The sequence below is a fragment of the Calidris pugnax genome, unplaced genomic scaffold, assembly GCF_001431845.1.
Source record: "Calidris pugnax isolate Ruff unplaced genomic scaffold, ASM143184v1 scaffold148, whole genome shotgun sequence".
In the NCBI taxonomy this organism is placed as follows: domain Eukaryota; kingdom Metazoa; phylum Chordata; class Aves; order Charadriiformes; family Scolopacidae; genus Calidris; species Calidris pugnax.
This window is the reverse complement of record NW_015090926.1, coordinates 4594616-4620622: the sequence shown is the minus strand read 5'-3', so window position 1 is coordinate 4620622 and position 26007 is coordinate 4594616. Positions and strand designations below refer to the sequence as shown.

The 26007-nt window shown below is 38.6% G+C and overlaps 1 protein-coding gene across 4 annotated transcripts in view; it reads left to right on the top strand.

The window, feature by feature from the left end:
- Nucleotides 1–218: 218 nt before the first annotated feature.
- The window catches only part of PAM (peptidylglycine alpha-amidating monooxygenase), a 117727-nt gene continuing 91938 nt past the window's right edge, over nt 219–26007 (top strand). For all 4 annotated transcript variants that reach the window (XM_014951484.1, XM_014951483.1, XM_014951482.1 and 1 more), the window contains exon 1: nt 219–347. The gene's annotated coding sequence lies outside the window, so the exon portion shown is untranslated. The remainder of the gene's footprint in view (nt 348–26007) is intronic.

Here is a 26007-nt window from a genome sequence, read left to right as displayed (position 1 = left end):
TCATTTAAAAAGTCACATCACAATTAATAGATTCAGGATTCAGTGGTTTGGGGTTTTTTTCTGTATAGTGTCACACTCGTTGCCTCCATTTCCTTCTGAGCAAATGGAAGCCCAGTAGCACGAGCCTCAGGAAGTTGTTAAAGCAATTAAAGGCTTCTCTCTCTCAGCACATTGCATGGTTACCATAGTATCCTCTGCCTCCAAGTCTTTACTGATGATGTCAGTATGCATACAGGGGCTATTCACAGCATCTACATGAAGATGATTCAGCCCTTACTAAAGATCATAAGCATCTCTCCATATGTTCTATTATCTAGTGTCATTTCAGGAATTCATGAGAGTGGAAGGTAAGTGGCTTTTGCTTTTTATTTAATAAATTTTATACATCCTTAGACTGTGAGGTGTCAGGGTTGCTTTTTTTATCCTTTGTTGCATTGTTCACTAAATGCATAAAGTGTGTTTTAGCTAAAACAATTGCATACCCTGTGTAATTTAAACTTGGCAAAGTCTAGCTAATCTTCAGCAATATGAAAAAAAAGGCAAACTAAATTTTTCTGAAGTTAAAAAATGATTTATTAAGCAATTAGAGAATTTTTAGCAGTTAAAAATCCCAGAGCTTTTTTAATCATAAGAACACAAATTATATAATGGGAGCACTACCTAAGAGTTCAAGCTTTTTTATTAAAACAAAACAACAACAAAATTTAAGCCCCAACTCACATTGCCTTTTCTTTTTACTTATTTTCTTTAAGTGGATAGTATAACAGTGGATGAACATACTCTCATGCAAGCATTCCGCATGCAATTTTGTTTGTATAAGGAAATAAGAATTCTTACTGAAATCTGCTGTTACTCTTTTGGAAAGCAGAGGTTCTGTTGTTTGTCTTGAACAATGGAAAAACATAATAAAACATTGAATGAACTGATTTTATGAAAAACTCAGAATTCCTGCACATTTTGGCCTTGCAAGCTAAGTTTATTTGTGAGCCTGAGATGCTAAGCTGTTAAATTACTGGATTCGTGTTGGAATTCTTTTTCCTCTTCCAGTCCACTTTCTGCATTGCTTTAAATTACCATGATTGCAAATGGCCATGCCCAGTATTTAAAGTGTCTGATTCTGTCTTTTACTAGAAAAACAGCAAAAACCCACCCCGAAACAAAATGCCTCAACCCTATAGCAGCTAAGCTACAGAACTATAATAAATGTTCTTTTTAAAGTCTTCTCTTAATGCCTTATATAACTTCATTTTGGGTTTATTGTGTATTTGAGAACTCCACGGGGTTTTACTTATAAGGCAATCTATGTACTTAAAAGTAGAAGAATTTTGGGAAAGGGGTGGGCAATGGGGAAAGAACTCAGCATAAATGTAAACAAATTTGTAAAAAGGGAGTTTGGTGTTGCAGGAAATTCTACATTAAGATGGGATGTTTTGCACAAGCCCGCCAATTTACCAGTCTTACCACCCCCCTGCTCCCATTAAATATACAGTATGCTGTAATTTTTCTTTTTCTCTGTCTGTTTTGTTTTATGCTTTCTGACCACAATTTCCATTGCTTTATTTAGACACTAAGTATTTTTGTGGAGTGGGGTCCTCTTCTGACATTTCTTAAGCTAAGTGCTTAGTATCCACTGACTAATAAAACACTTTGCTGGTCTAATGAAACACACAAGATGAGATGCGGAAATACTATTAATCACAATAGACATGGTGCATTAGAAGAATGAAGAAGACAGTCTATTATGAGGGATTTTTAAAATGTTTTTCAGTCCACGTAGGCTGAGGATTTTTTTCTTTGTAGTACAAATATTTATGTGCATTTTCTTTGTCTACTTGACTACCTGGCTCTTAGTTTGGATATTAATATAGAGAAGAGTATTTTAGGTAAACAGAAGCAGCCAACTCGAGTTCTCTTGTAAAGCTGATGTCTATTAACCTTCATATTTGATAATTTAAAAAAAAAGTCTCGGGTTGGTCACAGTGTATTCCTTTACTTCATGACTTTAGGTGCTGTGTATCTTTTCTGTTTTAACCTAGAAGGCTATCTAGCAAGTAAGGACAACAAGATGCATAAAATGTTCAGGAATAAAATATTTAACTATATGAACTCTATTTAATTATTAGAATTTGCATTATTTTAAAGTGGCTCTTGTAAAGCTGATGTCTATTAACCTTCATATTTGATAATTTAAAAAAAAAGTCTCGGGTTGGTCACAGTGTATTCCTTTACTTCATGACTTTAGGTGCTGTGTATCTTTTCTGTTTTAACCTAGAAGGCTATCTAGCAAGTAAGGACAACAAGATGCATAAAATGTTCAGGAATAAAATATTTAACTATATGAACTCTATTTAATTATTAGAATTTGCATTATTTTAAAGTGGCTTTCCAAGATTTTGGGAAAAAAAAAAAAAACCACCAACCCTGAGAGTTCTATAGTCAGAGCTTTGAAACTGCTTTGATTAAATGTCAAAAGTTTTCTATAATTGTGCAGAAGAAATTAAGACTAAAGTTCCACTATAATTTCCCCTCCTGAAAGCTCTGGAAAAACAGTTGATTCTGAGGATTTTTGTCTATTGAATTCCATTTGAGCAGTTCCATATTATGTGAATAGAAAAACATATTTCAAGTTTTGTATGTTGGTTGTCTCATGTAGCTTCTCATGATGTTGAGAAGGCTGAAATGCAAACAAGATTATGATCCCAAATATTTAGGAGTGCTATTTTAAGCCAGAAACTGTTTTAGAAGACAGGTGGAGATTTCAGTTAGGAAAAAAAAAAAATCCTTTCTGGAGTACATTTAAGTGGACCAAACTGTGTACAGTTTTATGGTTTTCATGTATTTGTAAATTGTTTTTATCAAACAATTTTTTGTGTACTCTTTGACATGTTTTTTCAATGGGCCACAGTGAACCTAAACATAGAGAGGTTTTTTGGAAGTTGAGTTATCATATGTATGTATATACATAAGTAATTTTGGCCATGGGAGACAATTTGTTGAAGAATGTTATCGTAAAGCCTAATTATCTGACCACAGATTCTATTGACAGTTTGCTGATGATTTGCATACATAGCTGGAGATTAAGTTTCAGTTCTAGTTCATTTTAATTCTGCATAGTTATATCCTGAGTAGTTCTTTAAGTGACTTTTTTAAAATGCGAGGAAAAGTAAGCTGTGTTCAGCTAGTGGCAGGCACTGTGTGGGAGGACGCCTGATATTTTTATTTTATTATTTTTTTCTCTTCAGGAGTTCTTCCTGCTTTGTGTCCCGGCATAGGAGAAAGAATGAAATTCTGTACCCAGTGAAAACTCTTGAGTATTGTTTTTGGAGAGCAGTTGTAAGAAATATTTTTTTTTACTTTGTCACATTAGACACAACCATCCAGTAAGTAATACATGTAGCAACGGAAAAGTGATTGTCCAAGGCAAAACATGTTTTAATGACTCTTTCTATGTAATGATGTAGCAGTAGTTTGGGGGCTGCTGTTTTCTTCTTTATTTATAGGGGTGTTTTTCCCCCATCAGGACTTTTGACTCCATGTTCAGATTTCACATTCAAACATTTTGTTACAGAAACAAGACTTCTGTTTGTTCTTCCACTAAAATCCTGTTAGGCCCTTTATAGGGGGCATGTTTGGGTGTACTCTATTTGTATTGCAATACTTGTAGAGGTACTTGAGATCTTCTATTACAGGTGGTGTCATTAATCATTGGCATGTTTTCTACATTCTGAGCAGAAAACAGGCAGGATTATAGGAGGATGGGGGTAAAGGATAAGCACTACTTAAAAAAAAATAAACATGCTTTTTCCAATTCTGAACACTGGCCATAGAGAAGGACATTACAGAATTACAGGGGGTTTCAAAAGGATATTGAGAATAAAGAGATGGAGATAATTACCTTAAAAATGGACTGAAGAAGTTATTGAAAGTAAAGAATTAAACAGAGTAAATTGGGAGCCCTTTCTCTTGCGATTATATAACAAGAGAACAAGATTATGTAAGCTAAAGTTAATAAATTTTGTTGTTGTTAAGTGAATTTGGTGCCTGGCTACTGCTGAAGAGAATAGTGTTGCTCTTGCTTTCCTTGGCCTCATTCTCCTGGTGTTCTTCTCTCCCTTCAGCAGTCATAGGGTGAGTTCATCGAGCTGGCTGATGCAACAGAAACCCAATCTCTTAACGAAACAAACACCTTTTCCACAAAATTAGCAAGATGAACCTACTCTTCTTGGAGTCGTGGACTCACAAAGTCTGTTGCAGTGGAGAGGATGGGGTGAACTGGCCCATGGAGCATGAGCTCTGAGCACATTCCACTTCATTAATTTAGCCATAAAGTGGGACTGTGCCCTAAAATTTCGGTGGAGTTTTATGGTTTTTAAAATCTCTCTATTTAAGTACAACTGTGAAATAGAAGAGATGGTTGGCACAGGAGTTGCTCCCCAGGTATATGGAACACATTATGGGATGTGAGCATTTTGGATTTGCACAAGGCAACTTATGGGATGGGTAGAGGAGGAGCCAAAGTCGAGGAAAGGGGTGGAGTGAGGCGATTTGAGGATGAACAAGGGTGTTAAAAAAGGGCCAGTCATGTGCAAATAGTGTGCTGGTCAGTACACTGGTCTGGCCATGCCCTGCGCCTGGCCCCTGCTGTCTGCCCTGTCTGCTTCTTAAATGCCTTTCTGACTTTCCCTGGTGGGGCCTGTGTGTCCCTGGCACCAGCAGCTGGAGCAACGTGTGAGTGGGGCTATGGTGGCTAACGAAGGTAATGCTGGACTAGCTGGTGAGTAGCTGAAATGGCCTGGGAGCCGAACGTGTGTGCCTCCAAGGACAAGACCATGGGAGGAGATGGCCAGTGAGGGGACCAGGAGGGTGCCAGCAAGCTGCCAGAGCTCAGGCTGGGGGGCCTTTAGGGGTAAGACTGTAGGGGGTTGCCTGCTGGGGGACCAGGTGTGTGTGTCTGTGTGTGTAAGGCTGTGCCAGCAACATGAGCGTGCCTGTGGCCTCTGGGGCTCATATGTCAAGATTCCAGCAACTGGGGAGACTAGGATCCAGACGAGACCAGCTACTGAACAGACCAAGCATCTGAGTCCAGCAGCTGGAGGGACCCACCCTGCATGTAGAGAATCTTTTGGTCAGAGGACCTCCATCCTGTCTCAGGCAGAGGGGAGCAGGATGAGGCCGTTGGTGCTCTTTGTGTCCGTCTGTCTGATCTGCGTGGCTGGCCACGTGTAGAAGTAGGTGTGTGATCTATACGTGTGCTTCGTGTGCACACGCTTAGTGGGAATACATGCTTAACCTCACTGTGGTTGGATCTGGGGACTCGGGGCTGCAGCCCCCTTGCCTTTCTCAGCCTGTGCTATCTGGCCAGATTTTTCTCCAACACAAAGTTTTCGGCCATTTTGCATAGTTATATCTTTAAAGCATGGAGCTTCTGCCTTTTTTTCCCCACATAAGTTAATTATAATGGAGGAAATGCGTAGTCTTTCAGGATCAATCAGCAATGTTTACTCAATTGCCTCCTGTCTTTTACGACATTACTTGTACATCTGTATGTGGGATGGGGAGATGAAGGCCATGTAGCTTGCATTTTAGTCAATAGGAGAAAAATTGTGCCCTAATCTTGCTAAGATTTGCTGACAGGATGCGTGTAATATTTTTAGCCTTTTCAAAATAAATGAAATTACTGGGAGATAAGCACTCACATAGTTCTGTAAGATTGGATCATTTAATCAGGAGGGCTACAAATGTACAAAAATCTATATGCAACAGTTGTGTATCTTTATCGTTTGTTTTTTCTTTCCCCATTATTCCAAGAATCTCTCTTCCGTTGTGCCCCTGAGAAGTAAAATTTCCCCTCTGTAGCTGTATGAAAATGAAGAACAATCTGCATAAAAATCTTTCAGCTGGCTTTCTTTTAATTGCCTTTCTTTTGTCTGGAACAATGTTGTACATGTTTGTCTAAATGTGTATTAAAAAAAATGATAAAACAGGCAGAACTTGTAATTAGAACTGCTATTTTCCTGAATGAATTCCTAAAATTCTGGGGTTTTTATAAATACTTCCAGTCCATATTGGCTGGTGACCTGTTTTCATTCCACTAGTGCATCGATTGCCAAAATGATATTCTGCTGTTCTAAAAATACTGCTTTCTGGTCTTGGGAGTATTGTGATATCCTGTAAATATGATCATTTTGCAATGGCAGGTGGCTTAGGTCATCATTCTTTAGGAGGAAAAAACTATAAAGGCAAATACACAACAAAAATAGTAGTGTACTTAGAAAAACATTATAGCATTCTGTAGAGGTTGTGTTATCCTGAACTGTCTGGTTTATGTCTGCCGTGTTTATCTACAACACATAATTTTGGAAATTTTTTTAAAAAGCAAAAGAATCTCTTGACAGTATTTAGCTTGTTCTGCACGAGAGGGAAGTAGGACATAACTGATCTTTTTTTTCATTTTTACTTTTTATTTATTTAATTTTGGGCTTGTATAGTCTTTGTGTTTTGGTTCTTGATATACCCCCTCTTCCATACCCCCTAAGTTGGAGTGTTGTTGGTTCTCATACCCCTGAGTATGAGTCAAAACTGTGAAACCACACAATTATTTTGCCTTCTTGCTCTCAATCTTTTGACTACTTAACCTCAGGATATAAGCACTGCTGTGTGTCTAGCAGAGGCATTAATTTATGATTCAATTAAGTACCACTGTTCCTGCAGTTCCATCGTGTATTACTTCAGAAAGGTCGTAGGTGAGGGGTTTTTCTTTTTCTTTTTTTTCTTTTCTTTTTTAAACAGGACTATTATTTTCAATGTACTAGAATTAATATCAAGGTAAAAGGATTTTAGTTGGAGCTGCTGCAAGAATCTTCGCTGAAAATAAATTAGACTTCAGTGAAAGCTGTACAGTTTATACTGGGAATTAATTTGATTTTCAGTTTTCTGAACGTAAATCTCTAAGTGATTTACAATGGAAAACAGTGGAAGTCAGAAGGGAGCTTTAAGTCCAGAACTAAACCAGACCGCCTGGTCTCTACAGGGGTGAAACAGTCTTGGACCTCTCTGCAAGATTTCTGTGTCTAACTTCCATTACTTAATGAGCAACTCCAGGAGCTTTTAAAATTCATTTGTTTATATATATTTTATTTATTTATTTATTTTTAGAACTAAGCTGTAGAATTAGGCTGAAAAATCTTTTTACTTGGTGGTATGTAAGGAATCTCTTACCAGCTGTTTGTGTCCTTACAACACACCTGAAAGAAGCTTTAGTGCATGAGGAGCATGGTGGATCAGCCACTTTTGTTCCTTAGATTCTTCAGCTGCAGAGGAATGGGCTGATGGGCTAGTGAAGATTGGATTACTACAATAAAAACAGTACTGTTACAATTACTGCACTACTTCTAGTTTTTTGTTTATTCTTTAATTAAAAATTTAACATGACTTGAAGGCCTTGAGGCCTTTTGCTTTATTGGTAAAGACGTCCATGAAAAGAGAGTTGTAGTTTATTCTTTCAGAAATCCCCTCAGGGAAGTGACATATGGATTTGAAGGGCAGACAAGTAGCAAGTTCTTCAGAAAAGTAGTAGAGAACTTCAGTGTTGCAGTGAGTTGGTGTTTAAAGTGGGCTTTGTAGTCAAATTAGAAGGAAGGTGATAGTACTAAGTTTCCTTGAGGTTCCCCTGGAGTACCCTAACCTAGATCTGAAGAGCTGTGAAGTGCTCCATTTAGCAGTGTGTCCTCACTCCCTTTCCTGCTTGGAAGGACCCTACCTGGAAACAGATGTCTTAGGGGTTCCCTGGCTGACAACTCTCGGGACTGCCACCTCAGAGTAATCTCTGCTATAGACCTTTTGGATGTTATAACTCACTCCTTAGTGTATAACTAGAGCAGGTTGGCATGCTTTTTAACCCTTTCCCCCCCCACCACGTGGCTAAATTTACTAAATAACCCTGAAACAATTAATCAATTTGGCTGAGTATCAGTGCAGATTTGCAAAACTGCTAATAATAGTAGCTGTTCCCTCTTCTAAATTGACTATTTTTTTAAGGAGCACTAGGCTCTCAGAAGAAGTAGAAGGCCGATTCAGTTCCCTGCTTTGTCTGAGGGTCATCTGCCATCCTCAAAGCTTCCTCAAAGGAAAACAGGGGAACCCAAACAGCTAACTGTGCTATCAGTTCTATAACAGACACAAAGGGGGAAAGATGCTCAGTCCCTAACTTGTAATTTCAGGAAATCTCATAAAGAAGACTGTCTGGTTTCATGAATGTTTGTGTCAAATAGAAAATTATGTGTCCTGGGAGATGAGAGATGTAAGGTCACAGCACCTGGGGCAGCAAAATAATTTGAACCCCAATTCTTTCAAGGAAAAGAATTCTTTCATCCCAAGACAGTGACACTTGGCAATTTCTTTTGTTCAGGAAAAAATTGAGTTTGATTTGATGCGAAACTGCCTTTGTTTTTTCAGTTAATTGGCCTAAAAAAAATGAAAATGAAATCTTAAAGCATTTCTGGTTGTGAGATATAATGAGGCTTTATAAATCTATACTGTTTCAAGGAATTAAGTGTGCACTATGCATTTTACTTCACTTGGTGGTTACAGTAACTCACCAGTAATAGAAGTTACCATGTAAAAATTGGCAAGTATTGTATTTTCTGTTCACCTGTAATTAAAATGTGATATTGTAATAGGAAAATGCTATACCTGTCACTTGACTCCAATGCAAGCTTTTAGAAGGGTCGTATATTAGCTCTGGTGAGCTTTATTAAGGGCGGCATGACTTTTCAAGAACTGGTGTGATGTTTTGTTGTGAACAGTGCTGTGGTACGGGTGGGCTTGATTTTAGTTCTTGGCTTGGTCCCAAGGTGCTTTGCATGAACTTTTGTTTCAGTTCACAATCTGTGTAGTGAATTAGCTACTTCGCTGTATCCTGGAAATCACTAGAAGCAAAATTCAGAAACACTTGTGAATTATCTCTTAGATGTACTCGTTGAGATATCCACATATATATATAAATACGAAAAGAGTTAGGTTTTGTATTTCACACTTTTCATCCTTGGTATTCTTCAGGAATCATTTTGTGACTGAATAGTGTAGTATTTTTTCGGTTTTTTTTTAGCTTTATTTGCTATTTCAGTACTTCGTAGTATGTGTGCTTTGCTCTTCAAGTGGCATTGAATATTGCACAATTCTTTGTGTTGAATTTAACAGAGGTAAGTTATGTCTTTTATCTTTTACTTTTTTGTCATGTTTATGTGGGACAGCAGAGTATGAAATTCTTTGGTCTTAATGTAGTCTTCAAAGCTTTATGCTGGATTTTAGAGAAGAATGCCACAAAAATGAAAAGAAAAACAAATACCCAAACATAATCTTCTGTACTTGAATGCAATCTGAAAGCCTAAAACTTATATTTTTATTTTGTAAGTGAATAAGAGTTTATTTAAGTAGATATTTTCAACATATATTTTAACAGAAAACTATTTTTTTCAGGAAGCTGTTAAGCTTTATTTATTTTTTAATACTTTAGCCTTTTCCTTAGCAAACAGTGCAAAATCACTACTCATGGGCAACTTCTTTTAGTTAAAAAGAATTTGTCTTTTAATATTACAAAATTGCGAAGCCATTGGAGATATAATGGATGGTTTTGCTATAGTAATTAAAACACAGATAGAGCTTATAGCTGAGGCGTATTTGAGTGGCAGTCGGTATTACTTGGTGCTGAGCATAAGCAGCATGTGCATTTGTCCTGAGTGAAAGGGTGTTCTCAGGAGAACTTTTTCTGATTATCATGAGGCAATTTTAACTTCTCTGCGTAGCAAAATGTCTTGCTCCTGTCCAAAGATACTAAAGATAATTGGAAAATAAATCTATACTGTTGGGTAAGACAGAAATTTTAGGGTTGCAGTATTTGCTAAAGGGATGATTATTAGTGATGTCAAAGATAAGTAAATTTTTTTTTTTGGACACATAGTATTCACTATGGCATCTAGTAAATGGAGAGTTTATCATACAATTAAGATAGCAGTGAGAATGTTTCCAATTTTAAGTAATACAATGGATGCCTTCTTGTAGATTTTGAAAAAAAAATGTTTTGCAAATAATGTATTGTAAAATTCAGAATTTATCTACAGAAGAGAACTTTTCTGGGTTTTTTTGAGATAATTTACCATCAAGTTTAGACTGATGGAAAAATCTGTATAAACATTTGCTTATGTGTTTAACACACACACCCCAGAAGGAGCTGTCTTAGTTGTCTTTAAGCTTGTCCCTCGTCAGTTTTTTCCCTTAATCTCTCATGTAGTCAAGTATCAAGTTTTGGTTTATTATGTAATATAAAACCTTTCTGTCCCCTTTGTGCTTTCCTGGACGTCTTTAGAACTGCGTGTTAAGTAGAAACAGTTCAGTCACGTCTATGAGAGCTGACGGCCTGAAACAAAAGATCAAAGACAACGGTGAAGTATTCATGCTTTTCATTTCAAACAAATACTGAATTGACTCCGAAGTACAATGTTTTAAAGTTCAAAAGTAACCATTTCGTTGCTGATCAAAGCAGACACAAAATAGTTGCCGTAGGCAAAGATTCAAACAGTTGGGATGCAGTTTCCCCAATTGAAATGTAGTTGGTTTTATGGATTTTTAGCTTATAAGAAAACTGGTCTGCTGTCTGGGCTGGAAATCCAGACCTATCAGCTCAGGCAGCTTGATTTTCTCAATTCATAGCATGTTCATGACCATAACAAACTGTGGAAATTAAAGCAGTCTTTACTATTACTACTTTTCTTTCTTACAGTGCAATACAGTTTTCAAAATGGGCTGAATAGTGACATATTTAACTGGGAAAATATTCCACTCTGTACTGAAAAGATTAGGTGACTTCTAAAAATTAAAACTCCCACTTGGATTGTTTTGATTTGGGCTTCTTGAGACTTCTGAGAGACCATGTTATTTAGATGCAATCTATGTTTTCTTGTTTCAGTCAGCACAAAGCTGCTTAATTGCACTTCCCTGCTGGAGCTTACCTCTCTCCTGTCCTGCCAAGAGCTCTGTGCAGAACTGGGAAGGAACTTGCCGAAGTTTGAATAAGCTGCTACTTAAAAATAAACAAACAGCAAACAAACAAAAAGTCTCTTCAGTGAATTCAGCTAGCTGATGTAAGGATGAAGGTGTTTCTGTTGTCTCAGAGGCACCGTACACAAACAAGCATTTAATTTGTTACGGGTGAAGACCAGGATGGAGATGGGGCTTTAAGCAACCTGGTCTGGTGGGAGGTGTCCCTGCCCATGGCAGGGGGTTGGAACAAGATGATCTTTAAGGTCCCTTCCAACCCAAACCATTTTATGATTCTAAGTATAACAGGGTATAAAAAAAAATTCTGTGACTTCTGATTTTTAATGGGAGTAGTTGTAGCTATCAGTAAAACACAATTTTGAAAATGTTTGATCTGGTAAGATTGTTTTGAAAAAGAAAACAAACTTTTTTGATTATACTTTAAATAGGGGTCTTCGCATTGCTTGTGCGAACAGATAAACTTTTATGAATTACAGCGGATTTGCTTTATAAATCTACTTTTTTTTTTTAAAAACAAGTTGACAGATTTTTATTTGTCAATTTCCGGGAGTTTCTATTTTCTGATTCTTCGTTTGTACAACATTATGACTGACAAAACTGAAGTTAGGGCTGCTACTGAATACCTGGCTTCCCACTGTGTTTGATAATGGATTTTTATGATTACTTTGTTTCCTGTCTTTAAAATCAACAAACACTTAACAGAAAAGCAAACTTCAGATACACACTGCATCTGTGTCCAGAGCGGTGTCTTGGAAGGACAGTTGTAGTTGGTATCTTTTTGCTTAACTTTCTGGAACTGGGTGGCAGGAAAGCACGTGGTGCAGGTATGCTTTGGTGTAGATCTGTTGTCTGCCTCAAGTCAGCGGTAGCTGCTGAAGCCCCCTGGAAAGCTGTCAGGCTTTCTGCTTGGTACTGCCAGTGTTGCGGTGAAAGGGAGCAGTGCTGGCTTTTATTCGTGCAGTGCTAAATATAGCTTATATTAACACAGCTGTGTTTTTTGGTTGGGTTTTTCTTTCCCTTCTCAAATGCGTTACAATGACCATCAAATCATACCAGGCCTCTCTGCTAAATAACTTAAAAATGCAGAAAGTGTTTTTCTTTGCAGCTTAATGCAGAACCTGATTACGTTCTCTTTAGCCAAAATATGGTGCCAGAACTGATAGATGATGCAGCTGTTTTGTCACCTGATAACATCCGATGCAAAACACCTATGGAAGTACTGGATAAGTAATGAGAGATTAAATAGAGCTGCCTGTTTTGAGAAGGGGATGAATAGGAAAATCTAAACATCTGGGGAAAGCAAGAAATAGTATTTTAGAACCCTTTCTACCTGTTCTTACTAGAGAATGCTGGCAGCATCCTCTGTTTCTGTCTTCTCCGTTAAAACCTCTTTGAAGTTCTAAAAGCTGTTAAAACTGTTTGAAAGCAAATTTGAGGTGACTCTGCTGCTAGTTACGAGTTTCTGGAAAGTTCTTCCATGTGGTAGGTATGTGGCAAGGAAACGAAGATCACCTTCCATCTAGCAGTTAAATTAAAAACGTGTGAAGAGTACGTGCAGCCAAACTGCACCAGGGTTGGGGTTTTTTTGTGGTGCCACCTTTTTTCTGCCTACGTGCCCTTCCTCTGCACCGCATGCCCTTCGCTTCTGCAGAAGTTGAGCTCTGTGGCTGTTTCCTTAGTCAACTGCCTGTAAAGGGAGCGTGGAGCCTGAGTAAAGAACAAAGCCATCTGTGGCCTCTCCGAGGCATCTGGTTGCAGGCATGGCAGTGGCGCTGGTGCTTGCTGCTTCAAAATTGCTTCTTTGCACTGGGTGCAGATAGTTCTTTGTACTTCAGCAGGTTGCCTCTAGGAAAATACGGCTTTGTGACACAAGGTTAAGGTTTTGTTGATGTATCTAGTATCTATTTATTGCAGTACCAATAAATAAAGCCTGTTATCTGTGATTGAAACCCCATGCAAATAAGAGCACAAGAGGGCAGCTCAGGCTCCTTCCTGGCAGCCTCCCGCAGCTTGTCTCGTGGTGCTTGCAGAGCTCGCATGCACGCTGCTGTGCAAGTACCAAAAAAAACCCCAAAAAACCCCACTGTTTCAATCCTGTTGCTTCAGGTAGCTTAGGTGGAGGAAGCAAGCAGTGCGTACAGTCCCAAAGTGGGAGTTAAACTCCTAGGTATGCTGTGATAGCTCTACTCAGAGTATGGCACTGTGGATGGTATGGGTGGTTGTGTTTCTCCATGAGTATTCATTTCATTTACGGTTTCTGCAGACTTCCTCAAGGAATAAATAAGGTGTGCAAACTGTAAGGCAGTTAATTTTGCAGCAGGAGCTTTTTTCATTCATGTAACAATCTTTAACAGAAGCATAACATGATTGGTTTTGTTAAAGCAATCACTTTTGTTGCACTGGGGAGGAGGGCTGTTTCGAAAGTGGTACTGCTCCGAGTACTCCACCCCCTACCTCAAAGAAATAGCAGCATGCATTAGGTTACTCATTGTAAAGCATTGACTCAGTTGATGCTTACTTACTCTATTTTTTTTTTTTATTGCCATATAGATGCAATTTTAATGATCTTGCAGTTCAGCTTGTTTGCTTGCAGGTTAGGATATCAAAACATGTCTGTGGTGGGTTTTGTAGGGTTTTGGTTTGGTTTTTTTTTTTCCTTGGTTGGTTTGGGGTTGGGTTGGGTTTTTTTGTTTGTTTACTTTGATTTTATATTTCCAAACTGGCAGTTTCAGCTTCATATTTGTTAAGGTGGCCCTTCGCAATAACAATAGAGTCCATCTACATAAAACTCTATAAACCTTACTAAAAACTTTCTTTGTTTAGTAGTGACATGTAGTGGTTGCAGAACGCAATAAAGGCTTAAGGATAGTACCATCAAAAAGAAGAGCTTAGGTTATTCGTTAGCAAGAGAGTGCTGACAAGATAAGAACATTGCGTTGCTACTTGCTGGAAAAACTGAAAAACGCCAACAAATTGCACAAGTGATACAACATTTAACAACTTTTCAAGGGCTTGTGGGTGCTGTGGTGGTTGGAGGCTGTCTTGGGCATAGTGATCACAAAATGACAGAGTTCTTGATTCTTGGGGAAGTCAGGAGGGGGATTAGCAGAACTGCTTCCTTGGACTTCCAGAGGGCAGACATTGGCCTGTTTAGGGAGCTGGTTGACAGAGTCCCTTGGGAGGCAGGCCTGAAGGCAAAGGAGTCCAGGCTGGACGTTCTTCAAAAAGGATTTCTTAAAGGCTCAGGAGCAGGCTATCCCAATGTGCCGATAGATGAGCTGGCGGGGAAGACTGGCCTGGCTGAACTGAGAGCTTTGGCTGGAACTTTGGGTGGAAACAAGGGTTTATGACCTTTGATAGAAGGGGCTGGGAACTTAGGAGGGCTACAAAGTCGTCATGAGACTCTGCATGGAGAAAATTAGAAGGACCAAAGCCTGACTAGAACTTAATCTGGCTTCTGCTGTAAAAGACAAAAATATTTCTATAAATAGCTGAGCAATAAAAGGAGGGCTAAGGAGAATTTCCATGCTTTATTGGATGCAGGAGGAAACAGTGACAAAGGCTGTGAGGAAAAGGCTGAGGTACTTAATGTCTTCTTTGCCTCAGCCATTAATAGTAAGACCAGTTGTTCTGAGGATACCCAGGCCCCTGGGTTGGAATACAGGGACAGGGAGCAGAGTGAAGTTGTGCCAGGGGAGGTCTAGATGGGATATTAGGAAATATTTCTTCACTGAAGGGATTGTCAAGCGTTGGAACAGGCTGTCCAGGCAAGTGGCTGAGTCACCATTCCTGGAGGTATTTGAAAGATGCATAGGTGTGGATCTTAGGCACATGGTTTCGTGGTGGACTTGGAACTGTTAGGTTAATGGTTGGACTCAATGATCTTAAGGGTCTTTTTCAACCTAAACAATTATATGATTCTATCTGACACCCCCTAATGTGCGCCTCTGGTGCCTGCACATGACTCGTTAAAGGAGATGCTGTTGACAATCCCTGGGCTCAGAGATAGTTGTGGCAATTACTTAAGATTGAATGTGGGAAGGAAGAGGCGTAATATAGGAAATGTTCTCAAGTCCTTTGCAAGGTAATGGCTGCTTTTTTTCATTTCCTTCAGTATTACCTTACTAATGAATAGTTTTATTTAATTGTATAAGTGTCATAAATAAACACGTCCTAAACTTCTGTGTTATGCAAGTGCACAAAGAAGTCTACTGTCGCATTATCTGATGATACGCCGACCAGTAACAAAGTGTTTGAGTTGCCTCTGCTTTCAAGCATTATCTGAAAAAAAAGTAGTATCAACATGTTTTATAAAGATCTAATAAAGTGCTGTGGTTAATTCTAATATCAAGTGGTGTTTGTGGGGTCTTTGCTGATGATACAGCATACCATTTTTCCCTTGAAGGCTTTAGCTAGAAATGACATTTATTCACTGCAGAGAACCATTGCTCTGTGATAATTCTGTATTCCTCACAAACAATGTGACTTTAAATAGACCAGGCACTGTGGATGGTATGGGTGGTTGTGTTTCTCCATGAGTATTCATTTCATTTACGGTTTCTGCAGACTTCCTCAAGGAATAAATAAGGTGTGCAAACTGTAAGGCAGTTAATTTTGCAGCAGGAGCTTTTTTCATTCATGTAACAATCTTTAACAGAAGCATAACATGATTGGTTTTGTTAAAGCAATCACTTTTGTTGCACTGGGGAGGAGGGCTGTTTCGAAAGTGGTACTGCTCCGAGTACTCCACCCCCTACCTCAAAGAAATAGCAGCATGCATTAGGTTACTCATTGTAAAGCATTGACTCAGTTGATGCTTACTTACTCTATTTTTTTTTTTTATTGCCATATAGATGCAATTTTAATGATCTTGCAGTTCAGCTTGTTTGCTTGCAGGTTAGGATATCAAAACATGTCTGTGGTGGGTTTTGTAGGGTTTTGGTTTGGTTTTTTTTTTTCCTTGGTTGGTTTGGGGTTGGGTTGGGTTTTTTTGTTTGTTTACTTTGATTTTATATTTCCAAACTGGCAGTTTCAGCTTCATATTTGTTAAGGTGGCCCTTCGCAATAACAATAGAGTCCATCTACATAAAACTCTATAAACCTTACTAAAAACTTTCTTTGTTTAGTAGTGACATGTAGTGGTTGCAGAACGCAATAAAGGCTTAAGGATAGTACCATCAAAAAGAAGAGCTTAGGTTATTCGTTAGCAAGAGAGTGCTGACAAGATAAGAACATTGCGTTGCTACTTGCTGGAAAAACTGAAAAACGCCAACAAATTGCACAAGTGATACAACATTTAACAACTTTTCAAGGGCTTGTGGGTGCTGTGGTGGTTGGAGGCTGTCTTGGGCATAGTGATCACAAAATGACAGAGTTCTTGATTCTTGGGGAAGTCAGGAGGGGGATTAGCAGAACTGCTTCCTTGGACTTCCAGAGGGCAGACATTGGCCTGTTTAGGGAGCTGGTTGACAGAGTCCCTTGGGAGGCAGGCCTGAAGGCAAAGGAGTCCAGGCTGGACGTTCTTCAAAAAGGATTTCTTAAAGGCTCAGGAGCAGGCTATCCCAATGTGCCGATAGATGAGCTGGCGGGGAAGACTGGCCTGGCTGAACTGAGAGCTTTGGCTGGAACTTTGGGTGGAAACAAGGGTTTATGACCTTTGATAGAAGGGGCTGGGAACTTAGGAGGGCTACAAAGTCGTCATGAGACTCTGCATGGAGAAAATTAGAAGGACCAAAGCCTGACTAGAACTTAATCTGGCTTCTGCTGTAAAAGACAAAAATATTTCTATAAATAGCTGAGCAATAAAAGGAGGGCTAAGGAGAATTTCCATGCTTTATTGGATGCAGGAGGAAACAGTGACAAAGGCTGTGAGGAAAAGGCTGAGGTACTTAATGTCTTCTTTGCCTCAGCCATTAATAGTAAGACCAGTTGTTCTGAGGATACCCAGGCCCCTGGGTTGGAATACAGGGACAGGGAGCAGAGTGAAGTTGTGCCAGGGGAGGTCTAGATGGGATATTAGGAAATATTTCTTCACTGAAGGGATTGTCAAGCGTTGGAACAGGCTGTCCAGGCAAGTGGCTGAGTCACCATTCCTGGAGGTATTTGAAAGATGCATAGGTGTGGATCTTAGGCACATGGTTTCGTGGTGGACTTGGAACTGTTAGGTTAATGGTTGGACTCAATGATCTTAAGGGTCTTTTTCAACCTAAACAATTATATGATTCTATCTGACACCCCCTAATGTGCGCCTCTGGTGCCTGCACATGACTCGTTAAAGGAGATGCTGTTGACAATCCCTGGGCTCAGAGATAGTTGTGGCAATTACTTAAGATTGAATGTGGGAAGGAAGAGGCGTAATATAGGAAATGTTCTCAAGTCCTTTGCAAGGTAATGGCTGCTTTTTTTCATTTCCTTCAGTATTACCTTACTAATGAATAGTTTTATTTAATTGTATAAGTGTCATAAATAAACACGTCCTAAACTTCTGTGTTATGCAAGTGCACAAAGAAGTCTACTGTCGCATTATCTGATGATACGCCGACCAGTAACAAAGTGTTTGAGTTGCCTCTGCTTTCAAGCATTATCTGAAAAAAAAGTAGTATCAACATGTTTTATAAAGATCTAATAAAGTGCTGTGGTTAATTCTAATATCAAGTGGTGTTTGTGGGGTCTTTGCTGATGATACAGCATACCATTTTTCCCTTGAAGGCTTTAGCTAGAAATGACATTTATTCACTGCAGAGAACCATTGCTCTGTGATAATTCTGTATTCCTCACAAACAATGTGACTTTAAATAGACCATTACGTAGCCATACAAAGAAGATTGTAAACCTGTGTTACCAAAGGAGACCGGGAGTGCTTACTGAACTGGCAAGAGTAGCTGTTACAGTAATCCAGCTTTGAGTAGAGAAAATTGACATTGAGTTCTCAGGCCTAATTTTCAGAAGAATGAGTATATCTGAAATCAATACCCTTGGTTTTAGTTTGTAAACGGTTTGCAATGCCCTAGTCATTGGATAAGAAATGCAGTTTAGACCATGGAGTTTCAGTGGTGGGGTTTCCTCCGTCCTGATTTCCGGCTTCCCATCTAGTATTTCTGGCCTTTGTTTGTATTTGTCATCACACAGCAATTCCCATTTGAACCTTCTTTTTCTTAGCTTTAAACATCCAAATTTAAGTTTGCCATCAAATCAATGAATCCTCTAGACAGAAGACAGAAGAATGCAAACCTCAATCCTCATGGTTCTGTGGCCCTCTTGAACAGTCACGGTGCCAGCGTGCACTGGAACTTTTATGGGACATTGTACCATATTATGTCTTCATACAAAGACAAATGTCCCCAGTGTTGCAAAAAAATCTGTGGAGAAGATGATTTGAAAGGCAGTCTAAAAATCAGGTTTGTCATCTGGCTTTTTGTAACAGTAAGGTTTTATGGGTTTGGTTAAAAACTAGGAAAGATAATTCTGCTTATGATGCAGTGTATAAAATGCAACAGCTTTGTTGATGCTACCAAAACACTACCAAAAGTGCTCTGAGTGGCAAAAGTATTGGTATTATCCCTTCCTGCTGTTTAAGTCTGAATTGAAAGATGGAAGCCCACTTCTGGAGAATAAAGGAAGACAGAAATATAAAGTAAAAGCTTTTGAGTCACTGAGGCTGTCGTCTTTGATGATAACAAATAGCTGTATTTGGAAAAGAGCTGTATGTCTTTAGACCTACAGCCCTCATTTGTGGAAGAGTCATGAGGTAGTCTTTGAATAAAAAGAGGGAAGGACGCAATTTGAACCTGGGGAAAACACAAATCTCTCTTTGACTGGTGTGGAGGTTCTGCTCTGTGAGTTATGCCCTCGTTTCTCATGCAAAGAGAATTACTGTCATTTTTTTGTTGTTTGGTCACATGGCTTCCATCTTTACTTGGAGCTTGAGCTTCACCTTATTAAACCATGTTCTTTCGTACTTTAATTTCAAGTGCCTATTGCCAGAAGGCAGTTCAGGTAGAAATGACAGATTTATGGCATGCTTGTAACTGTGGAAATCACAAATTTAATTTGAAAGGGTAAGGGCAAGTAAACACTGTACTCCAAGGTGAGCTTGGAGTGTGTTGTATGTCCCCTGCCAAGCTGTATGCCTCCATACAGCATTAGAATATCAGAAGCGGAACTGATGTGTAATACTAAAGTCTTTTTTCCCCTTTCCATGATGGTTGTTTAAGCTATCCAGATTCTGTGGGCTAGCTAGTGTGGTCAGACTTTTTAAAGCGCTTTATCGTAATTACTACCTTATTTTTATTTACAACAATTTATTTATTAGTCAGTGAAATGACTTACTTTATATTAAGTTGTCAATCCATTGGTTAACCAAGTCTTTCCTCACTTGGGATAGTAATAGTGTTAAAAACTTTAACTGTTCTCAACTGATGTAGGTACTGAGCTTTCTGATAGTGTGCTTAAGTCTGCTCATAGCTGACCTGCTTCTCCATTTTTACAAACACACTAAAAAATCTGGTTTCTTTCTGTTTTATCAGTGGTTAAGGAGGACTTACAATGTGACAGTGAAATGTTTGTGTGAACAATTTTTAATGCTGACCTAAAAAAAATTAATCTTTGATTATTATTTTTTTACTTTGCTCTCAGATCTCTTTTTCTGTCTGATTACTTTCAACTACTGCAGCTCTGAAGTCTTTTGGGATTCAGTTTTTGGGACTGAGCTTGAATAATTTACTTCTGAGTAAAAGGTGTGTCTGAAACTAGAAGTAACTCACTCTAAAAATCTGTATAATGTTTTGTTTAGCGCTTGAGAGGTAGGTGAAGTGAAAAAAATCTGTAACTAACTCAATATGTAGTACTCCTTATATTATTTTTTAAATGAACGTTTTTGAAAAGTCTATACTGCAAAGATGGATGTTCTTGTCCCAGGAGGAACAAAATGCAGGAAAACAAAATACTCTATAATTTACAGAGCAGTAAACCTGTAAAAAGTGCTACAAACTAAAAAAAAAAATAATACTCTGTTTTAAAATCCTGGTCTTTATTATTATTATTTTAAGCTTTTCTACTGCTATTTCTATACAGCAAATGAGTGAATTATTTCTTGTCTCCTCAACCCACACACCCCACCACCGCATAGCTTCCACCCTCTATCAGAAAAATCAGTCCTGTGGAGTGGGGATTTGGGGAGTGGGGGATTTGGGAGTTCTTGCTAAAGAAACAGATGATGTCATGCTAGGAGGAGCTAAAATACTACTTTGAAGAATTGGTACACGGAGGTAGGTGAACCTGTGCTGTGTTTGAAAAAACTTCTAAAAAACACTGCAATGTCTAAGAAGTCTTTCAATCCGCTGTTATTCCAGTATCTAAAAGTTCAGTAGTACGCCCTTAATAAGAATCAATATATTAACTAAAAAGTGTTTCCCTTTACTGGTCTAAAACTTTATTTTTCTTACAGGTTCATAAAGTTCACTAAACAAACGTGAAGGTTCTGTAGTTGAACTAGACAAAATACAGTTTCTTCACAAATCTGATTTTGGACGAACAGTCTCTTATCTCTAGTTTGTAGTTGTTCCCTGCCGCTGCATTACAGTGAAACCCTAAAATGTCATCTGAATTAAAATTAATTAAGAATAAAAATTTTATACAAATTTCTGATAGCAAAATATTTTCCCTAGGTTTTAATTGAACTAGTGCCAACTATGGGAACTTGATTATTAAAATACAAACCATAAAAAATAATGTCTGTTATGCTACAAATAAAAGTCATTCCAGCATTCCTTTTAACATATGCATGTGCTTAACGTTTGGTGATGGTTATGCAGCCTGGATCATGGCCAGGTTTCCAGTGCATATGCACATGAGCGAGCCTTCTCAGGAGTAATCCAGCTGAGTTCACGGGATCAGGCTTGCGCTCGTGTGGACAAGTCATGTCTCTGCCGATTTGGTCTCTATGGGCTGTATTTGTAAGAGTACTTAGTATTCAGTATGATTATAGCTTTGGAGAATCTGGCATAAAGGAATTGCAAGCCTTTCTGAAACTTGGCTTCTTGATATTTGTGCAGACAGCCCGAATCTCCTTCTGCATGCTGGTTAGTTTGAATAGCGGAGTGTTGATCTTGCGCATTTCTTCTTTTTTTTGGCTAACTGAAAAACTTGCACCAGAAAAAAGGCATCTCATCTATGAATAAGAAATGTTTGTGATGCTTCATGGGTTTTTGTATGTCAGAGTGATGAGTCTTTGGGCTGCAGTAGCTCTGATACCCTTTCATGGATTGTGATTATGTTCTTATTTTTATTTTTTGAAAGGCACTCAGTCTTAATCTTGGTAAAGTTTGTCCCTGCCACCTCTTGACAAGCCCAGAAACATGGTGGATCTCATTGTTTCTTCTCTAGGATTTACGACCAGAAGTGTTTGTCTGTTCCTTGTGTTCCATTTCTCTAGGAATTCATGTTCTGACTGTAAGGCTTGGATATTTCTGCCATGTTTAAAAATGTCTTACATATCAGTGTAAACTGATTTTTATCTAAGAGACTAAAAATTAATAGGACTGAAGACATTCTGATTACAAACTGAAATAAACCGGTAAGTGATGAAGAAAAAAATAGGCTAAATGGTTTTCCACTCACGATTCCTTTTATTTAAAAGTTTAAAAGACTCTACCTGTAAAATAGTGCAAGTAAATGTCCAGGTAAAGAAATGCTACCTTTCATTCTGCATCTTGTTAGACTGTGATACTGTCCTCGGGATTCTGTTAAACCTAGCTGCAATTGAAGCAAAAACAAAACAACAAAAAAACACCAAACAACAACCTGGGTTTTATTACTGCTTTCTAAGCAGATTACCACCTTCTCAAGCAAAAAAATGATGACCTGAACTGAGCAGCAGTGCTGCTCAACAGAAAACTTGAGAACTGTTGAACCTGTTGAACGTTTGCAGAAGATCTTCAGAAGAGCTTGCATGGCGGCTTGTTCACCAACTTTCATGTCCCCATTTCTCATTTTCTGTTAGTGTGTGTCCAAAATTGATTAAACCAAATTCATAGCTGTGAACAGCAGAACAGCTTGCCCTGGCTTTCTCTGAGTTTGTATCTGCTCTTACCTACCACCATGCTTTTGTCATTTAGGTTGCTTGCCTACCTGCTCGGTTATCTTGGTGTTCCTTTCCCTGAAAAGTCCCCACCAGAGTCCCTCATCTCCTGGGACCACCCCCTCACCTCTGCCTGTGCGAGAGGCAGGACCTGGTGTTGGTGGGGCTGAGCTGGCAGAGGGGGTTGAGCAGGAGGCCAGGCAGAGGAGCGCTGCAGCCCTTCCTGGAGCAGGGAAAAGGGACTCAATCTGTCACATCCCCTCATCGCTGGTCATCCTGGAGAATTTTGAAGCTATTTCCAGCTTGGCCGATTTCAAACAAACTTGGAGTGAGTTGAGAAAAGGATGTGCAATGCTACTACATAAACATTTCTCTTAGCCAGATTAAAAATCTTTACTGGTGTAACCTGATGGTAGTAAGCTTAAGAATTGCACAGTTTTGCTTTCTGTATTTAAAATTATAACTTCTCAGCGTGCAGTATTTCTCTAACACTAATCTGTGGTTGTGTATGTGTAATTTGTCTGACCTTGGGTGTTGGTTTTCAGCAAGTTTTAACTTAAGCTTCTTGGAGCGTTTGCAGTGTCACCGAGGCTGTAAAACTAAGCCTCAAAATGGGAAAAATACTGAAATAAAATATGTAAATCACTTCTTTGTATCCATTATTCTCCTTCAATTTTCAATTATCTGCTGTTCTTGCCATAGTTCTATTACTGCTCTGTGGCTGAGTCTGAGATGAACTTTTACTCTAGAGTTCTTTTGTAATGCTGGACAATTACCTAATTAAACAGTCCTTGGTTGTCTCTAATGAATTGTTCCAAACTTCAAACATTATGGTCTGATATTTGGAAGTAGTAAACGCTGCTTTTAGTCACAGGTAACTGTGCTTTCAATTAATGTAATACTTTAACAGGGGGCGTGGGGGTGTGGTAGAAATCGTCTTTTCTCTTCTATTTCCACCTCTATTTTTAAAGCATGGTGTTCCTGATTGACAGGTGGTGAATATTCAGAATTAATTTGCTTTGGGAAGAGGTTTGGCATGGCTTTTATCTGCCACCTTTTCATCATGTGGAACTGTTTACTTCAGATTAGTAGAGCGATATTATTAGAGCTTCAACATCTTATAGTTGAGTTGATAGTGTTTTGGACTGTTGCTGTGTTCACTGGCAGTTTTTTGTGTGCTGAACAGTTTCAACCTAAATGTGTTGCTGCAGGATAGACTCATTATATAATTTGTATTTACTCTGCCATTCATTCCGCTTATGGGTAAAGGCTGTAACTTAAGTGTCGTGAGGAGAGGCTGAGGGACTTGGGTTTTTTTAGTCCAGAGAAGAGAAGGCTGAGGGGAGATCTGATCAATGCTTATAAATACTTAGAGGGTGGATGTCAAGAGGATGGGGCCAGTCTTTTTTCAGTGGTGCCCAGGGACAGGACAAGAGGTAACACGCACAAACTTGTACATAAGAAGTTCTACCTAAACGTGAGGAGGAACTTCTTTCCTGTGAGGGTGGCAGAGCCCTGGAACAGGCTGCCCAGGGAGGTGGTGGGGTCTCCTCTGGAGACGTTCAAAACCCACCTGGACAAGTTCCTGTGCAACCTGCTCTAGGCGGACCTGCTTTGGCAGGGGGGTTGGAATCAGTGATCTCCAGAGGTCCCTTCCAACCCCATGTGATTCTGTGAGCTTTGTACGTACATATATATATATTTATTTCTTTTTAGAGATCACACCTGTTTCGTTCAATTATCAGAGTAAATACTAAAGGCCTCTTAGTAAAGTACTTTGCTTGATTCTAGACTTTTATTCTGTTTTACAAAAGGTGCTGCGTTAGAAGTTGTGTATTGTTTGCTACTTCATTTGGATTGGTAGGAAAATAATGCCATAACACATGGAACAGCAATATGTATGGCTTTGGAGAGTGTACCCTGGGAAATCTTCTGAGGGGTTTGAAGGAATTGATGAAGGATGGATGAGGGACAAAGAGTAGTCTTTTGCTTCAGAGTACAAAGTGGTTTCCTTGAGGTGTGTTTTCTGCTGGGGTTTGCACTACCTGAATCTGCTCTGCTCTGTAGAACCAGGATTCACTTGTTTGCATTTACAGGATTCTTCTGTGGTTTTGATTTAATTCTGTATCTTTCAATGAGCTGGATAAAAGGCTGTGCTTTAAAGCATACATGGAAAAAGGAGTTACACTGATTCTGCAAGCAAATGTTCTTCCACTCACATCCAGCATTTTAAAGTATTTGACCTTGTAACCTGATAATGTCAACACTTTTGTAAAAGCCAAACTCAACAGCAGTATCTGCTGTAAAAGTAAGCTTTCTTACATTATGACCTTTCTAAATTATATAGGGAAATTTTATTCTTAAGTGTTTGATGGTTTGCCATTTCTCTTGGTTCTGTTGAATCTGTTTTGGAGGGAGAGTTGAGGGTGAAAGTTTCTTGGGTCTGTCCCTGCATGCTTAAATACAGTATTCAAGTATATTTTGTTACCTGTCTGAATAAGCTTTTTGTTACTACTTCTAGAATTTGTTGGAGTAGCAAACTAACTTGACGCTTGGTACTATAAAAGACTTCGAAAATCAGGAGCTCAAGGAGCTTGTTTTAATTATTGCTATTTTTGAGATGTTGTAGGATTTCTCTTTGTGTGCTATTCCAGAAATGGCCAATCTTCTTTGAAGGTACCCCTCTTTCTCCTTTTCCCTAAGAGGTTAGTTTACGGTTTATCTGTTTGAATTAAGTTGTTATTGTTAAATAAATAATAGAACATTTTTAAATAAACTTGTAGAAAGATTGGTCAAAGATCCTGAAAGTATAGGTTTCTGTCTTTTTACTTCATTCTGTATTTGATTACTGACAAAGGACAATAAAATATGTCCAGTTAGAGGAGTGGGCTATTCGGGGAAAAGGTAAAATGGACATATAAAGGTGTATAATAAAAAAATTATTATATTCTACGAGGTGTGTTGTCTAGGCTATTCCTAACTCTGTCCCATAAAATGAAATCTCTAAATAGAATGATATTAAAGACAATCTTGTAGATTTTTTTTGTTCAAGATCTGGCCTATAGTTAAAATGATCTTTGAAAGGTGTTCAAACACCTGCTTCCTGCAGTGTTTAATTTGTTGTTACTGTCTGTCAAACTGTCCTGTCCCCTTCTCCAATAGTGGATCAATTCCTGATAAAAACTCTGTGTTTTGGAGTCCTTTCTGGCTCACTTGCTTCTTAAGCTGTTATTTAACAAATACCATTCATAGCAGTTTACTGGCATAAATCAGTTATAGGGTGCTTAATGAAAGACTGTTTTGGCATGAGAAGTCACTAATAAAAAGAGCCTTTTTAACTTTTGCCTTTTCAGAGAATGAAAATAATTGCCTGGCAGATGGAATAAAACAGGAGAGAGATTGTCTTCTGAAGAAAGAGGCAAACAATGCAAAATTTATAAAATAATTAGCACGTAGTTGGGGTTTTTTGTTGGTCTTTTGTTTTGTTGTTGATTTTTTTTTTTAATTGATTAAGCTTTGCATTTAAATACCTACCTACACATTTACCGCTGTTGTCTTGAGTGTGAAGAGGTGGGGGGAAATCTCTTGCAAGAACAGTATAGGGTCTTCTAGAGTGGTCGTAAGCAATGAGACAAATACTAAGCCAAATAACTGAGTCCTTTCTTTAAAACTGAAGAGACTTCATTACAGCTCTTGAGTTATCTTCCATTTCTGTCCTTGTAGTACAATTTGAGAGTCCAGAGGTCAGTGAGATTCACATTTACTCAGTTTAGGAAAAGTAACCAAATTTTGCTGTTTCGTAAGGGAGATTTCTGGTAAATCTTAATTTACTTTGATTTTCAGTAAGCAGTGGTTGTACCTTGACAGCTGAGAAA